This window comes from Epinephelus fuscoguttatus, linkage group LG1 (genome assembly GCF_011397635.1).
Source record: "Epinephelus fuscoguttatus linkage group LG1, E.fuscoguttatus.final_Chr_v1".
Taxonomy (NCBI): Eukaryota; Metazoa; Chordata; class Actinopteri; order Perciformes; family Serranidae; genus Epinephelus; species Epinephelus fuscoguttatus.
Window position 1 is genome coordinate 9,823,701 of NC_064752.1, and position 13,839 is coordinate 9,837,539.

Here is a 13,839-nt window from a genome sequence, read left to right on the forward strand (position 1 = left end):
GAGGAATAAATGTTTTGCTTGCTGCTTGTGCACTGCTGAGCGCCTCATGTTTTTTTGCTCCATTAGCCTCATGTCTTACGTTGAGCTCAGAGCAGAAAAGCTGCCCTTGTCCTTACCGTTTTTTCCCCGTTGTCAAAATGGATGAATTGAGAGACAGGCCTTCTGTGGTGGCGATGATGACAAGTGGTAGTGTACATGGTTTGTGTAAAGCTAATGTTAGCTCACTTTTATCATCCCCCAAGACACGCTGCCAGACATATCTTAACAAATTAGCCCCTTTTCTACCAACATTTCCAATGTTTGGCAAGGTCATTTTTTTATATCGGCCCAGTGATGGCAGTGTTGGCAGCCGGAGTTGGGCCAACTGATTTGGCCCAATTCTGGGGCATCATTCAAACCTTGTCTTGTCAAGTTGGGCAACTGGACGCAGCCCGGCTAATTTAACCCGACATGCCGAGTTCAGGCCTATTCGGGGACAAATCATTTTGGCTACCTGGGTACACACACATCCACACACACTTTTTATATTTTAAAAAATCCCCCTCTCAACTCTTCTGGACAGGGACCTCAGATGTTGTACCTGGAATCTGCTGGAGCCACTCTCCCAGTTTGTGGGTCACAGCCCCCAGTACTTCAATTACAACTGGTACCACTGTTGCCTTTACTTGGGATCACTACATCTATTACCACTGCCTTCTTCTGTTGTTTGTCCATCAGCACGATGTCCGGTTGGTTAGCCATCACTAGTTTGTTAGTCTGGATCTTGAAGTCCCACAGGATCTTGGCTCAGTCATTCTCTGCCACCTTAGGAGATGTCTTCCATTCTGACCTTGGGACTTCCAGCCCATACTCAATGCAGATTGTCCTGTTCACTGTGCCAGCCACTTGGTTATGACGTTCCATGTAGGCTGTTTCTGCCTGCATCTTACACCCTACTACTTTGTGCTGAACACAATACCTGAGGTATTCACTTAGCAGCTCATCTTTGGGGGTCATCTTCCTAATGTATTCCTGGATCTTGGTTGTTTCGTCCTGGACAGTGGCTCTAAAGCTCACCAGTCCTTGGCCTGCCTTGTTCCACTTAGTCTACAGTCTCAGGGCTCTGGACTTGGGATGAAACCCTCCATGCATTGTGAGAAGCTTCCTTGACTTGATATCAGTGGCCTCCTTCCTTTGGCCAGCTTATTATACCACTGTGGTGTCTGATGACTGGTAGGGCTTACGCATTAATGGCTCAGACCTTGTTCTTTCCATTCAGCCGACTTTTCAGGACCTGCCTACTCTGTGCAGGCATTTGGCTGTGGCTGACTTCGTTGTGGCCTCCTAATGGTTCCTATTTGCCTGTGTGACCCCAAGGTATTTTTAGGTATCCTGAACATCTGCAATGCTGCCTTCTGGTAGTTTAACCCTCTTGGTTCTGATCACCTTCCCTCTCTTTGACACCATCCAACCACACTAATCTAACTGAATGACATTCTGATGTTGTTATAGATCCTGGTGAGGTGGATCAGTGAGTTGATGTCTCGCTTATTCCTGGCATACAGCTTGATGGTGCTCCACTTTGGAACCTGTATCCATAGCCACTCTTTGTCATGAATATATCGCATTATGTGCTGAACTATTTCAGGAGCATCTTTGCACAGCCTGCACCTGGGGTCCTGTCTGGGCTGGTAGTCCCCCACTTCTATTGATCCATTACTAAAGCCTTTTTTAGATAAGAATTGTGCAAATTTGCAGGAAAGCCCAATCAGTCTTTTTTCAGCATTGGCAGTATAAAAACAAAATCAGGGAGGGCGGAAAATTGCTGCCTACCTACTTTTGTTTATACAGAATGTGCCTTTTTCGGGGCAATGGGGGGCATGAGCAAGTAACACAACGTGTAGCTCAGCATGTGACGTAAACAGTGACGTGGGAGGGAAGCCGCGGCTAGTCAGACGGCGATTCTCTCGTAAATCAGCCCGTTCTTCACCGTCCCCAGTTGCTCATCTTTACAGTGTCTCTCAGATTTGTGTTTCCCTCTTGCCACTAGCTGCTCGCTAATTCCTGCTATCAGCTGTTTCCTGTTTATCCACTGCCAGTGGCTCGCACGTGCAGCGTCATCAACAGCTCCTCCCACGAGTCTTCAACAGCCCTTCCCGTTGCAGAAGGCCGCCTCGGTCTGTTTAAAAGAAAAAGGGTTCTGCCAATATGTCTACCCTACGAGGCGGAAAATTGGGTGCCTCGGATCAACTCGCCAATCCGGCTCTGTGTGTCTAAACGCTCGCGGCTGGCCAGCAAATCGGCCCAACATTCGCGGAAAATCTGGCAGTGTAAAAGGGGCTTAAGTGTCTGTTCGTGTGCTGCCACAATCCTGGTAGGTTTTCTTGATGTCGACCACTTCTTCATTTTTGGATTCTCTGATGAAGGAGGAGTTCAAAAATCGATAACATTCTCGAGAATTGAAGTAAGAGGGGTCCCGATTTAACAACAGAAAAACTATATCAGCACGTGTATATAAACTCCCACTGAACTTGTGCAATCTCATCCAAGTCATCTCATATATCCATAGATAAGTTTCACTTTTAGGTCAGTTCCCTGTTTTTGGATTCTTTGTTCACCAGAAGCATGTGAGTTTCCTCGTGAATTCATCATGCTGTGATTTCATATTACAAATGAATCTACTGACAAAGTGATCTTGCTCATATTTGATCGGCCAAGCTCAACCTCCTCTTCCCTTTACCTTATTACCAGAACCTCTGTATCAGCTTTAAACTGAATCAGGAGGAAGTGTATTGTGATGCAGCAGTGTCACCTTGGTGTCATTTTTAACAGCTTGTTGTCTAAAGCCATAAACAAACTTTGCAAATGTGCAAATGGGCTTACTTTTTTAACTTACAAAAGTTGAGTTATGCTTGGGCCTGATCCAGATCTGGAGAAATACAAGCACAGCGGTTGGTGGTTATGCCTACAAACTTAAAGCTATCTGCCTCATGGGGGTGCCACTGTGACACTCCCACATTCACAACAATATCAGCCCCCTCATTCACTTGAATGGAATCACTGTGTTAACACAGCAGGGATCCTCACAGCGAGTCTCGAGCAAAAAGACGCGGTAGCATCAACTTTTGCAGCAACACAAGCCACTGCAGTGACCAGTTACATAATAAACACACATTCCTGGTAGATTACACCACATTACTACAGCTAATCTTATTAACATAGAGGCAGAGGATAAAATTATTGTCACAGTGATAGTTATCCCTGTCCTGTCTCATTGTACTGAACTGCTGTGCAGTCATTTGTGATGGAAAACCCTCAAATTTATGATGTATGACTGAAACGTTCCTTTCTCAAATCTACACTCCTCAAAAATGAAGGGAACACTTAAATCATGCATCAGAACTTGATGAACAAATTATTCAAGTTGAACATCTTTACTGGTGTACACTGTAGGATTTGTTGAAAACAAAATGACGGTCAGTGGAAAGCAAAGTCATCAACCCACTGACTGCTGGATTCAAAATCACACCAAAAATCAAAGTAAACCATTGAAATCACAGGCTGATCCAACTCCAACTGTGAATTTTATCACAGCAACTCATAATGTGACTCAGTAGTCTGTATGCACCTATGACAATGTCTGGGCATGCTCCTGATGAGTCGGCAGATGGTGTCCTGGGGATCTCCTCCCAGACCTGGACCTCACTGTTGCCCTGATCCAGGTCTGGGAGGAGATCCCCAGGACACCATCTGCCGACTCATCAGGAGCATGCCCAGACATTGTCATAGGTGCATACAGACTACTGATGAGTCGGCAGATGGTGTCCTGGGGATCTCCTCCCAGACCTGGATCAGGGCATCAGTGAGGTCCTACACCAGGAGGAAGCCAAGGCCCACTGCACCAGCATACAGTCTGACAGTCACTCTGAGGATTTCATCCTGGTACCTAACAGCAGTCAGGGTACCGTTGGCTATGACATGAAGGTCTGTGCAACCCTCCAAGGATATGCCTCCCCAGACCATCACTGACCCATAGCTGAACTGGTCATGCTGGATGATGTTATAGACGGCATTATGTTCACCACGACATCTCCCGACTCTTTCACGCCTGTCACTTGTGCTCAGTATGAACCTGCCCTCATCTGTGAAGAGAACGGGGCACCGATGGCAGACCTGCCAATTCTGGTGTTCTCTGGCAAATGCCAATCGGGCTGCATGGTGCTGGGCTGTGAGCACGGGTCCCACTAATAGACATCAGGCCTTCATGCCACCCTCATGGAGTCTGTTTCTGACAGTTTGGTCAGAAACATGCACACCAGTAGTCTGCTGGAGGTCATTTTATAGGGCTCTGGCAGTGCTCCTCCTGTTACTCCTCACACAAAGGAGCAGATACTGGTCCTGCTGCTGGGTTGATGCCAATCTACGACTCTGTCCAGCTCTTCTCATGTAACGACTGGTCTCCTGGTATCTCCTCCATGCTCTTGAGACTGTGCTGGGAGACACAGCACACCTTCTTGTGACCGCATGTGTGGATGTGCCATCCTGGAGGAGCTGGACTACCTGTGCAACCTGATTGGACTGCAGGTACCACCTCATGCTACCAGTAGTGACAAGGACTCAAGGAGAACACAAAACTAGAGAAGAATCAGTCAGGAAGGATAAGGAGAGAGCAATTTTTGTGGCCATCACATGCTAAACTAACCTTTTTTGTGGGTTGTATTGGTTTTGGGGCCTGAGAGCACATGCAGTCTTCCTCCCATGTAGGACGGTGCTGTGAAGCCACCCATGAGAGTTGTCGGACTGATGTTACTGTCTTCCTCCTGTTTGCACCCCCACCCCACCGCATCCACAGCTGTTAGTCCACAGCCTGCTGCCAGCCCCTCTGGTCCCCCACCTGCACATTTTACCTTGGTTTCCAGCTGTTTGCCCCCTCCCCCGGTCTTTGTTTTCTCACAGTAGCGACAGTCATCAGCAGTTGTTGTGTTGGTTACTTGCTGGTTACTTGCAGTGCAATGGTGTGGGCCGCAGTGCAGGTCTGCTGGATTGGTCATCTAGCCATCTGGATGACATGTTCATCCACAAAAGTGAATGTTCCTCTGCAGGGCTGCCCCTGACCAAATTGGGGCTCTAAGCGAAATTTTATTTGGAGGCCCCCATCCCAAATGTATCCTAGGTACAAAATGACCATACAACAACTTGCCATTTAACTTGACAACCTTTATTGGCAATAACAAATGTACTGTAGATACAGTGGTTTGGCTGTATGAGTCAAATAAAATAAAAAAATTCAACCTGAAATAAATAAATAAATATTAAATAAAAATAACTTCAAACTGAAATAAATAAATAAACAAATCTGACTCACAAATAGCCATTAATTACTCATAAAAAGAAAATAACTTCCACCACCTCAATCCCCCACCCTTGATTAAACACTGAAAATAAAATAAAAGAGGGAGACAGGTTTTTCCTATTTAATCTTATTTTGTTATATTTCTCCCTCTCCCCTCTCTGGAGGCGTCCGATCTCCCTCAGCCCTCCGCCTCTCCCACCTTAATTAAACACTGAAAACAGAAATAAAATACACAGACATTCTTTTCTATTTTCATCTTATTTAGCGATATTTCTCCCTCTCCCGCACATACCCCCGAGGCTCGGGTCTCCCCCTCCGTGGAGCCTGCCCTCCCGTCCCCGCACATATTCCTGAGGCTCTTTTGGACGACATGTCGACAACTCTTCACCTGCTGCAGCTCTGCAAGTGCCTGCCAGCGCACCCCTCTGATTGTTCAGATGTCGAGTGCTGTCAATCATTGCAGCGAAAATGTGGCCCCCCCATGGAAGATGAGGCCCTACGCACAGCGCATGTTCTGCGTTTAGGGAGGGGCGGCCCTGTTCCTCTACTGGTGTTAGTGGCACACTTAAATGTTCCAAAGACACCCAGCCCCAGTATACAGTCCTCCAGGTTTACAATCTACACTTCTTCCACACCCCTAGAGTCACTGGTCCCTCTCCCACCATTGGATCCTGCTCTCCAGTGACTGTCTGAAGGCTCACTATGGAGGGGGAAACTGCTGTCCTATTTTTCACCCCATCAGACTTCACCAGGGCTGCAGAGGAGCCTGTGTCCCCCAGCGCAGAGCACCATGTCACCCAATAATCACCAGAGAGTATTAGCAGTCCTCTATCTAGGTTTGGCCTCAGAATCACAGGCCACTCCAGGTGGCTGTCCACATTATCTGCCAGTCGCAACATCCCCACCTGATCCTGCTGTGCTGCATCGACACCTGCGCACAGTTAGGATGCAACTATGCAGCACCTGCCCCCATTCCCATGTTTCTTAGGGGTGTTGGGGCACTGCCAGACCAGGAGGCCAGGCTGTCGATACCCCTGGAAGACCAATGGGCATTACCTGGAGTGCTGCTCCTCCTGCAGCATGATGGCCTTTACCAATTATGTCAGTTTCTCTGCACAGGCAGGTGTTGCTGTATCTAACTCTGTCCCACTTGCAGCCCTCACCTTTGGTGAATTGTACAGTGCAGCCCCCAGGGGTCCAGCACACAGCATCTCTCTCTGAAGCCAGCTCCAAAGCCTCTTGGAGAGATGCATGTTGGTTGGGAACAGCGCCTGCAGAAAATGGTCTTGAGGTAATTGACCCTGCATGGCGGGGTGCATGTGAGCGTAGGTGCAGTAAAATAGTCCCTTGATGTTGTTGGCAAGATCTCTCAGTGGTTCCTTAGGTTATTGCTGTTGGCTGCACAGCTCAGAGCAGAGCAGGCTAGCTGCTGAGTATTGTCCAACCCTCCTCTTCAACAGTCCCACTTAAGCATTAGTCACTCTTATCATCAGGGTTTGGCAGCAGCAGGCTAGCTGGAGGGCTTTATCGTGAGTGGACCATTTGCAGGCCTGGACTAACAGTTCAAACTAAACTGAAGAAATGCCTCCCAGCCAGCCTCACCATCTTACCTGGAAGTCTCCACTGGGGGTAGTCTCTCCACCAGACAATCAGAGATCTCCGCCTTCTGATAGTCTGGGGACACTCCTTTCTAAAGTATGTTTAACACACCGGCGAAAACGGCCAGCAACAAAGCAACACCTCTTGCATTTTTGAAAAGGACACGCCTTCTCGGAAATGTGTGCTCCCCCTTTTCTCGTCCGCAAGGAAACAAACACACGGAGAGCTTGAAAATGGATGCCGAGAGATGAAACTCCGTTTTATCAAATGTGTGCTCATACGTGAAGAAAATATTTTTTCCAGCGGATGTCTTAGTTACAACATGATTGAGCTAACTGGAGTAGTTTCATGTCGTATCCGACAACGGGAGGCTTTTAACAGATGACGTCCTGTTGTTAGCTTTGCTGCTAGTGTTAGCTGTCCCTGTCAGCTGCAGCCATTGATGCTTTCTAGACATCGTGATTTCCCAAAACTGAATAAATACCACACACAGCAACACAAAACTGCTTTGCTAGCTCAGTCATGTTGTAACCAAGATATCCGCTGGAAAAAATATTTTTTTCACGGACCGTTTAATGAGTTATTACCTATTACAGACACCGCTAACAGCTAAGAAATAGTAATGTTTGTTCAGTCGTGTTTATAGACTTTACAAACATCGGATTAGTCTAAACGGTGATATAGTGATGTGAAAAATGTGATATATATATATATATTTAGAGAGAGAGAGATAAAAGCTCTGCTGGTTTTCTACCCGGAAGTATTTGTAAACAACAGGGTGATTCCCTCTATAGTCCGGCCAGATGGATGAGTCATGGCCTTGTAAAAGATTATGTTTGTTTCTTTTATTTGGCGAGAATGTGTCGCCACAAACGCGACTCACATCCACTAACTTTGATGGAGTTTTCTGCGAGCGCGGCTGAGCCATTTTGTACCGCTACACGTGTTTCTAGTGGGACTATGTATACGAGCACAAGAATTTAGCAAGCCTCCGAAGGACCGCCCTGCAGATTTACTATTGATTCTGCAACGCAGGGAGTTTTTTTAAACTCTGAAATTGTATCCGTCCATCTAAACACAAAATCAGGGAGAAAGTCATCAGTCTTTAGTTAAGCAAAGCGTCTAAAGACTGACTTGTGAGTCTACATTGAGGGTAGCCCAACAGCTGTGATCTTAACCACTGCGTCCTCCTCACAGGGTGCATGTTCATTTTTCAGGGTGGGCAGAACAACCAAAGCTAACCTCTGCAACCATTGTCTTTAGCCTGAATTTCAAATAATCAACCAGCAGCAAATAGTCACCGTGGAATGGTCACAGCTGCCCTCTGTTATTTTGTTGTGGACAAGATAGCAGGCAGCGTAGAAAGCCTTATGGTGATGTATTTTTTTTTTACTTCTGACGCCATGTAATGTCCCTCAGTAATCAGATGGTGAGACGTAAGTTTTTGCTGGAACTTTATTTGTGACCTAGACACAGGCTATAAACAGGACAGGCAGCAGGACAGGACCATGGGCAGGACAGGTGTGAAGTTTTAAAAACGTATTATGTGTGCAACCCACCACAAGAGATTTTAAAAACAGCAGATAGCAATTAGGGGCTAACTCAAAGAACACAGCTGTAATAGCATGAAAAGGCTATAATCTCTGTACAAGCCGCTTGCTAGCCTCCAGCAACTGAAGAAGCGAAAATCGGTGCCTGGAATCGGGCCAGAAGGCTCCCGACCTCATCCTCTTCTTCTCTTCAAATAGTCCACTCTGTGTCAGTTTAGTATCTTAGGTTCGACTGGCTGGTATTCAGAGAGACACTAGAGACCAATAGAATCTGGTGCAATCCAGTTTAATGTGTTCACAAGCTTCAACACATACAACTCATGAGTCAGGCTCCGGAGCAAGACTGAAATTTCACTTTCTGTGCTCTCCCTTTTATGCTGGTGAAGATTCGAGAGAATCTCCACCCTTTTCCTTTAGTCCTTCCTACCCGCGTTCAAACCTATAGGTGGCAGGTCTTTTTCTTTTTAGCCCTTTTTGTCTGAGTTCGAATCTATTGGTGGCAGGCCCCTTGGGCCCTTGTCCAAACATGACCTAATGGTGTAATCCCTTGGCCTGGAAATCCCCAAACTCTCCCACTATTAGGTTTGAACCTGGTTTCACTTTATTTTTTAAAAACATATGAAACCTGGTATCTTTCTCTACAAAAATCCCTTGTGCCTTCATGCAATGTGAACTTTAGAGTGTGTCATGCAATACAAACGTTAAAATGTGTGTGTGTGTTGTTGTTAGACAGTACATGGTGTGGTATATGTGCGCACTCTCAGTATGTGGATACACAACCTTGTGTTATGAATACATAGGCTTGTATAAAGGTGTTTTTGCCGCACATGGATGCATAACAAACAGTTTTCTAGGAACTTATACATAAAACATTGTTATATGAACTTTTACTCTTAATCAACTTATGCAGTATAACACCTTTACCTGATTAAGGATTCATTCTTACACTACACAACCCCTCCAGCCCTTTAGCGCTCAGCCAACTACAATCAATCAATCAATCAAACTTTATTGCAGACTCCAATGTCCAAATAGACATACAATCACATACAGTACATAAAACAAAAATACAGTAAAAAGGCGTTATATCACATAATATTAAAAAAGTACTTGTGCATATTCAGTAAAAGGCATCTACAGGTGTACTATCTTCTGCGGCTCACTGTCATAGGTAGCTGAGATGACAGACAGGCTTCACAGTCTCTACTCCAAGCTCCCAGGTAAGGTGCTTGGCTTGGTGCTTAGCCATTTAGACATAGTGCAAGTAGGTCTAGCTGTGGCTGCAGACATGACAAGATGTGGAGTGGGTGTTTTTTGTAATGAAGTGAGACCCCTCTCACATAGTGGCCAAGCCATGAAATTACAACTTCCCATTCTGTCATGTGATGCTGTGGGGCCCAAAAAATGTTGTCCTATAGACTTACGTGTTGTTTTTCTGAGCGTAACAGCTGCTGTGAAATGACTCACTTTATTGATCTGATAACATTTAGAAAATCCAGAAGAGCTGTGCAATTGAATCAATTAATCCCCATTCAAGTTAGTGAAGGGATAAACCAGAAGTTAGCCAGCCTCTGACGCTGAAAAATGAAGCCCATGGAAAAGGGCCAAAAACGGTTGTTGATCGAATGGCCACTTGAGGCTGGCTCCAAAACAGAGTAAATCCCCATAGACCCCAAGTTAAAATGCCCAACTTCACAGCATAAATAAACATGTTTACAGCCCGGTACAAAAACATTTTGGTCTCTATAGCTAATTTCAACATTAATGACAACTATACAGGGGCTGAATTTTTATTTAATTCACCCATTTACATTTTAACAAGGTTTGAAGTTATGCATTTTTAAGGGTGGGCCCCTTGAATGACAGGCTGCCTGCAAAGCCTTGCTGCAGTCTATGAGTCAGATCCACTCCTCACCCCGTAACAGCTCCAACTTCTTGTCCAAATATGGTCACTTCTGGCTGCAAAAAACAAGATGGAAATGGCCAAATGCCAAACTTAAGGCTTCAAAATGTCTGTCCATGAACCGACGGGTGAAATCATGGTAGCTACGTCCATTATTTAAACAGTCAATATTTTTTACCCAGCTGTCCAATCACAGTGGAGAACGGACTAATACCACTAAGACCATTGTATGTCTTAAATATACAAGTGCTGAGCAAAAACAATGGAAGAGACATATGTTAATATACTATATATGTTTCCTCTCATGTACCCACATAGGCCGGCGGGTCCTTCCTCTCGCCCTCCCTTAGCTACATCCAGAGCTGACATTTTTACTTTTTTTCTGTATCATAGCAACCAGGTGCAACCAAAGCGTCTCAGCTGAAAAAATGCTGTGCTTTCAAAGAGCTCTGAAATGCTCTCAGCTGGGCATTTCCTGAGGAGCGCCTGGTGTTCCACTTTGGTGGGCATAAGCAGCAACATTAACAGTGAAGCATACTCTGTTACAATACGACAGGAATATAATTGTTGTATAAATGTGTACATGACTTTAATATTGCAGCTGGTAAAGGTGGAGCTAATTTGATTTTCTTGGCAGAAATTTATAATTGACCCTTCACTAAATGGGAAGGGTAAATTATTCCCACCCCTCTTGCTTCAATTCATCAAAAAAAAATTTTTTTTTTATATATATATTTTTTATTTTTTATTAGGTGGCCAACATCAAGAAATCCTACCAGGACTGTGGCAGCACAAGAACAGGCACAAGATTAATAGGAGTCGGGGTCTACCAACCCAGACAGGACGCCAATCATGATGTAGCATCGGGACGGCTCAGAACAGGGTCTGACAACAACACAGCTGTGCTCCATTGACTCCAATGCAATTGTTTCAGATTTCCTTCATTTTCAGGCTGATTTTTTTTGGATTTGGTGCTAAATGTTGTGCCTGGGGCACGTTGTGTATTAATGACACTCGTTACCTGGAGAGGTTGGTTGAAGATATACGTTTCTTCCCTGGTCTGAAGCTAAAACCAAACCCTGAAAAGTGTAGGGTTAGCTAGCTAGCTACTGAAGATATAGCCTACTGAATGTATATACATGCTGCTTTTGCTTTTTAATGATTATAACAGTGAAAAAAAGACCAACCCTGCTGTACAGGAACCAGTGAAGGGAAGCAGGGAAACTTTGCTGATATTCAACCAGCTGTGTGTCATCGCATTGTACGCGGGTGAACATTGTTTGACTTCCCTTGGAGATCCCTGCCTCTCTGGCAGCGGAGGTCTGGGTGTTGGCAGTGACACGGGGGTGAAGCCAAACACCATTAATCACCAGTTTCCCTTTATATTCATTGTCTTGTGTGGTGATCAGCAGTGATGTGGTGGTTCACTTTTACACTGTGATCTGTAGCCTATAGTTCGGCTTTAGCTTTTAACTATTTTTGTCTTTTTAACCTGTTGTTGCTGCTGAGTCAGTTTGACATCCTGGATATTCATCCTTGATATATCCTTCAAACATACTGTAGACCCCTCTGTCTGCTTCTCTCTGGAATCACTATTTTGTTTTCCAAAAATTTGAAAGTATGTCTTTAGGGAGTGCAGTTGGTAACAGTGTGGGCTCCATGCTCCCTCTGACTACCTGACAGACCGTGACAAAGGGGCGGGGCTTAGGATAATTTTGTTTCATTAGTAATCACCTGAAAATAAGAATTGTTTTGTTTAAATTACCTTAGAATGAGCCATTTATATCTACATATGGAATGGGTCCTCTTCCATGGAGTCCGCCATGTTGTTCTACAGTAGCCCAGGAAGGACATATCAAACACTGAATCAAGATAGGGCAATTTGCATTTTTCATGTTGGCCACTGTATTCATGTACACACTTGGCATAGGAGAGAAGTTTCAGTTCTGTAACCTCATCGTACGATGCCACTAAATCCTACACACAGGACCTTTAGCCTATAGACCCTTTTTGTGTTTGTAACAGTGATGATGTATTTTGTGGGCAGAGCCGAACTGATGGCAGAAAGGGACAGTAGTGGTGCTGGTGTGAGCACCAAATAAAACGTAGAAAGCACTATAACATTTATATTTCTTATCTGATTGATGAGTTTATGATCTATGTGTGATAGAAAGAATTTTCGTCTCCAGTTAATTAGAATCTCAATATTTAGGCTAATCACTGCTGCTCAATGCCCACTAGAGGAGTGTGTTTGGCTTATTTGAATTACTTAATTATTTACGTTATTAAAGATAAATCATCATAAGTATTGTAAAATCTCACTTTTGTCAAGCATGGATTTGGCATATTGTCCTTGATAAATAGTTGTGAAGACGTCCTCATATAATATAATTTAATGTGGCAGTACAACATATTAAGGTGCTAGCGTGCTAGCTAGCTAATGCTGTCTGCTTATTAACACCTTGATGATAACAAAGTACATTAACTTTCACCCCTTGCTCACTTTAGAAAGACCACCACAAGAAAACGTGTTCTTTGTTAATGTTAATTTATAGCCTATAATTTGCTTTTAGATCGGTTAAGCTGCACCCAGGCAGGGAAAGTGTAAGGCTTGCTAACATTAGCGATGTATTAGTCTCTATATACAGACTCTACATTCAGTGAATGTAGAATCTGTAGGCAAACCCCGGAGATCTTGCCTCCGGAAGAAGAGCGGAAGAGCCCTGGTTTCCGGTTGTAGGCTGTCTGTAGTCCGCGTGATATTGACCAATCACGTTTGAGCCGGCTGCAGTTTTTGCCAGGTTAAACGGTCCATGCGGTGAACTAATGAGGCGGAACATAATTGGCATCACTGCAAACTCTGAATCCATCGCAATGGTTCAGCATATTTACTTATATATAAATGGAAGTTGGAAACGGAAATTCGCCTCCTCCGCCCAAATCAACTGGAATGCCAAAAAATCGGGAGTCTGCCCCCAGAGGCTGTATCGCTGTGTGCTGGAAGTCAGATGCCAAACACAGCCGATGGGTTCCAAGAATGGCGATGTATCTAACCTAGCTGGCGTGCTACCTACGGCTGACCGCTGACACCTAGAAATAAATGATGATCCATTGTCCATTTATTAATCTAAACAAAGACCATGTTTTCTTGTGGTGTCCTTTCTAAAGTGAGCAGTAGTGAAAGTTACTCTGTTTTGTTATGATCAAAGAGTGAATAAGCAGATCACATTAGCTAGCTAGTTAAAAAGCTGTCTGTTACTTCCATATTAAATTATATGGGGACATCTCCACAAGTTTAAACCAGAGACAATATGCCAAATCCATGCTTGACAAACGTGAGTTTTTACAAATTCTTATGATGATGGATTATCTTTCACCATTACAGTAATTCTGTTAGTGTAAACTGAACACACACTCCTCTGTGGAGTGTCTAGCAGCGATTATATCCTAAATAT